The sequence below is a fragment of the Sander lucioperca genome, chromosome 10, assembly GCF_008315115.2.
Source record: "Sander lucioperca isolate FBNREF2018 chromosome 10, SLUC_FBN_1.2, whole genome shotgun sequence".
NCBI lineage: Eukaryota > Metazoa > Chordata > Actinopteri > Perciformes > Percidae > Sander > Sander lucioperca.
The window spans coordinates 40,661,057-40,666,022 of NC_050182.1; the positions used below are offsets into that span (position 1 = coordinate 40,661,057).

General features: G+C 38.4%; 1 long non-coding RNA gene across 1 annotated transcript; it reads right to left on the minus strand.

Annotated features, from left to right (window-relative positions):
• Positions 1-1,686: 1,686 nt before the first annotated feature.
• On the minus strand, positions 1,687-4,499 carry LOC116066679. Its single transcript, XR_004898634.1, has 5 exons — positions 4,398-4,499; positions 4,033-4,295; positions 3,630-3,886; positions 2,815-3,512; positions 1,687-1,750 (listed from the first exon to the last, which is right to left on the minus strand). It is a non-coding gene; the product is annotated as an uncharacterized LOC116066679 (long non-coding RNA).
• Between the last annotated feature and the right edge of the window lie 467 nt (positions 4,500-4,966).

Genomic DNA, 4,966 nt, shown 5'->3' on the forward strand with positions numbered 1-4,966 from the left:
TTCGACATACTATACTATGACTTTTTATCACTTTTTTCGACATACTATACTATGACTTTTTAATCACTTTTTTGACATACTATACTATGACTTTTTTCGACATACTATACTATGACTTTTTAATCACTTTTTTTGACATACTATACTATGACTTTTTTCGACATACTATACTATAGCTTTTTATCACTTTTTTCTACGTACTATACTATGACTTTTTATCACTTTTTTCTACATACTATACTATGACTTTTTTCGACATACTGTACTATGGCTTTTTAATCACTCTTTTCGACATACTATACTATGGCTTTTTATCACTTATTTATACATGCTATACTATGACTTTTTAATCACTCTTTTCGACATACTATACTATGACTTTTTATCACTTATTTCTACATACTATACTATGGCTTTTCATCACTTATTTCTACATACTATACTATGGCTTTTTATCACTTTTTTCGACATACTATACTATGACTTTTTATCACTTTTTTCGACATACTATACTATGGCTTTTCATCACCTATTTCTACATACTATATTATGGCTTTTTTATCACTTTTTTCGGCATACTATACTATGGCTTTTTATCACTTTTTTCTACATACTATACTATGGCTTTTTTATCACTTTTTTCAACATACTATAATATGTTTTTTTATCACTTTTTTCTACATTCTATACTATGGCTTTTATGATTTTTTTTGACATACTATACTATGGGTATTTATCACTTTTTTCGACATACTATACTATGGCTTTTTATCACTTTTTTGACATACTATAGTATGGCTTTTATCACTTTTTTCGACATACTATACTATGGCTTTTCTATTACTTTTTTGGATATATTATAATATGACTTTTTTCAACATACTATACTATGCCTTTTTTATCACTTTTTTTAGACATACTGTACTATGGCTTTTTAATCACTTTTTTTGACATACTATACTATGACTTTTTAATCACTTTTTTCGACATGCTATACTATGACTTTTTATCACTTTTTTCTACATACTATACTATGACTTTTTTCGACATACTATACTATGACTTTTTATCACTTTTTTCGACATAATATACTATGGTTTTTTATCACTTTTTTCGACATAATATACTATGGTTTTTTATCACTTTTTTCGACATAATATACTATGACTTTTTTGACGTACTATAATATGGCTTTTTATCACTTTTTTCAACATACTATACTATGACTTTTTATCACTTTTTTCGACATACTATGCTATGACTTTTTAATCACTTTTTTCGACATAATATACTATGGCTTTTTTCAACGTACTATAATATGGCTTTTTATCACTTTTTTCAACATACTATACTATGGTTTTTTATCACTTTTTTCGACATACTATACTATGGCTTTTCTATCACTTTTTTGAAATACTATACTATGAATTTGTTTGATATACTATACTTTGGCTTTTTTATCACTTTTTCGACATAGTTTGCTATCACTTTTTTCGATACACTATACTATGATTTCTTTCAACCTACTGTACTAAAGAAATTATAAAATGTGCATTTCTCAGTGAGAAACTGATAACATTGTTCCAAAGAGAGGAAATGCAGCCAGTCATGTTGTTGACAATTATTAGTTGCAGAATAATACACCCTGGTTTGACGAGCACGGGATTCGAAACCACATGAGGTGTGGAGCACAATGGATTAGCACTTCATCGCCTTAACCACTCGGCCTAAGATGGGGCAAAAGGGACTGCTAGGAGAGGGGAAGGAAAAAGAATAAAACGAGGGAAAAGGGGGGAAGAGAAGAATAAAAAAAGGAAAATTGAGAAATTCGATCCGGTTCGATCCCCGATTGGAACATTCTGTGGTATGAATGCAAAGTGCTATCAATTTATCAAATATTGCTTAAAAATAGATACAAATAGGATTGGTAAGAATAATAATGCTTTGTTATAATAACAATAATAATAATAATAATAATAATAATAATAATAATAATGTGAGACATGAAGGAGAAAATGCAGATTCAAGTATGTCATGAATTCATTTTTAAATAAATACTGATTGGGCCAACAAGGTGCACACTCTTGCCAGGATTTGCACCTGGGATCTTCCACCCAAAGGATGGATGTGTTGCTATTACACCACAAGAGTTGTGTTTTTTGTCTTTTTTGTTTTTATAACACAAACACCAAAGGTGTATGTGTGGTTGTTTTTTTTGTTTTTTTTTTAAAGAACACAAACACCTCCAATAAAGAGTTTTTCTTAATATATAACACAAACAACTCCAATAAAGAGGTGTATGTATGTGTGTGTGTTAACATAAACATAAACATAACAAAGATAACACAAACACTTTGAACAGAAATAACACAATGTATGGGCTTGTTGTGGAACATCAAAGTGCAGCACATTTATAAAAACAACTTTATACATATGTATATGGGGCGGCTGTGGCTCAGTGGTAGAGTGGTCGCCTGCCAATCGGAAGGTTGGTAGTTTGATCCCTGACCCTACAGTCCCATGTCAAAGTGTCCTTGGGCAAGCCGCTGATCCCCGAGTTGCCCCCGATGCTGCGCCATAGGAGTGTAAATGTGTGTGAGTGTTTATCTGATGAGCAGGTGGCACCTTGTACAGCAGCCTCGGCCACTGATGGGGCAAATGAGCTCTTCCACTCTGTGATGGTCTGTCCAGATGCAGGACAGTACCATTTCCCCCATAACTGTGTATGGCCAGTAAGTTTACTCTTTGACTGACCACATATTTTACACTGATAGTGGTAGCTTTCTTTGGGTTGCCGCTTCTTGGGGGGCTCACCTCTCCTCTCTCGCTCTTTATCCTACAGGGTTGCCTTTCGCAATCTGCATTCTCGGAACCGATTGAGAGAAGCTAGTGGTGCTCGGGCTGGCTGGTAAGGAATCCCGCCCTGAGGTTGAGGTGTTGGAGCTGGTGGCGGTTGATCAGGATGGCCACCCTGGGAGTGGGACGCTGGCACTGGTGGCAACTGGTAAGTGTTCCAGCCCTGAGAGTGTGACGCTGGAGCTGTTGACGGTGATGGTGATGGCAGGTAAGGGGACCAGCCCTGAAAGTGAGACGCTGGAGCTGGTGATGGTGATGGCAGGTAAGGGGACCAGCCCTGAGAGTGAGACGCTGGAGCTAAGTGTTGACCCTGCTGGCAGTAGGCAAGGTCCGACGAAGCAGGGAAGACAGCATCCCCAGGCCAATGCTGTGCTCTAGGCCAGTCCTGATTTGCATTGGTTGAGCTGGCACCAGCTCCAGTGTCTGTGTGCACAGTGGGAAACACTGCTTTGGCACAGCGACGTTAACGAATCACTTCTTCACCCTCATGTTTTTCTGGTTCCTGGAACTTCATAACTGTATTACCGCGTTGAACAGGCTTGGATGGTAGGTCCCAGGCCTCCAGGAGGGATTCCTCTGCCAAATGGACCTGCTGAGGAAGCTGCACCCCTTGCAGTAACGAATCGCGGTCGGTTCTCTTCTACCGATCCTGCAGCCTAGAGAAAATAAAAATCAGAAGAGCACATTTTTTTTCAGTCATTATTTGTGTGGAATTTATCTTCTTTAAGTTTTCATATTGAAGTGAGTGTATGAAGCTGTAAATATGAACTCACCAGGAGGACACTGTGGTGTTGTTTATGGTCACTAGTAAAAGGTTGGTGTTGTCCAGTATGTCTTTGCAGTCCTCTATTAACTGTTTGATATGACCGTAAGTCATGACAATTGACTGAGGTATTGCAAATGTTTTCCCTTCGTTGTCCTAGGCCTATTTCTGGCTTCCTGGAACTCTTTGTAGAGTCTGAGTGCGACACACTCAGAAATCCTGTTAATATCAGGACTGTGGGCAGCCTGGCCATGAACCATGAACAATCTACAAATAGATGACGAGATGGCATAATCCACATTATGTGCGTGTACTGTAAACACATACATGTGAATGTTGTGTGTATGTAGATACACATGTACACACACCCATACACAAATATTACAAATATACTGTATATCAGAGGCAGATACCTCTCAGCTGCTTGCTGGCCTGGAACAGAGCCACTGCGCTTCTGAGAAGCTCTCCATGGTCCTGACAAGGTATTTTTCTTGCTTTTCAAGGAGTATTTGGTTGGGGACTTGTCAATGGGATCCAGGCAAGAGTACAGTCTCAATATCTCTGCTATCTCAGAGTTTGAGAGAGCTGTTATTGTCCGATTGAGGCTGACAAGATACGCTGCCAAGGCATTGACTGCCTCCCATCCGGGAATTCCTCTAGGATCACACCGACTATCCTGTCACATGAAATGAAAACAAAACCAATTCTTGTACAGCTAATTTAAGAGAAAAGGTGAAGGAACAAGCATTTTTAATGGTGAATACATTAACCACTTTACCGGAGTTGAAGTGATGGGCCCACTGTCCTCAAATGGGGAGCTGGCAGGACTACTAGACACATCACTTTCAAGTGTAGATTCCTTAAGGAATTATGTGTAAACAGTGAGAGGGGTACAATGAGATTGATAAAGTTTGTTGTGCCCATGTTACACAAAGGAATTGTTGAATTAACGAGTCAATCACACACCACTAATCGAGAAAATTAACCTCTGTAAAGAATGTTATGACAACTTAATACACAGCATTCATTAACAAAATGTTTCAAATATTTAGTGTTTCAGCTTGCCTGGGATGAAACCACACTGGTGCAGATGAAAGCTCTTGAAAGAGGAGGATCCTCTGCCACATCTTAGGACGTCAAGCGTTTTGTTTCCCTTCTCCAGGCGTGATCCAGTGTTAGTGTAAAACTGCACAGCAGGTGGATCCTGGATGCAGGGCAAGTGCTTCTGCTGTACCTCCCATACAAGAGACATGCTGTCATGATTTATGAGATGTAAGCCACTTGTGTCTGTGAGGTCCCACATGGAGTCCAGCACTTGCTTGATCAGAACGCGAGACTCCTCAACCC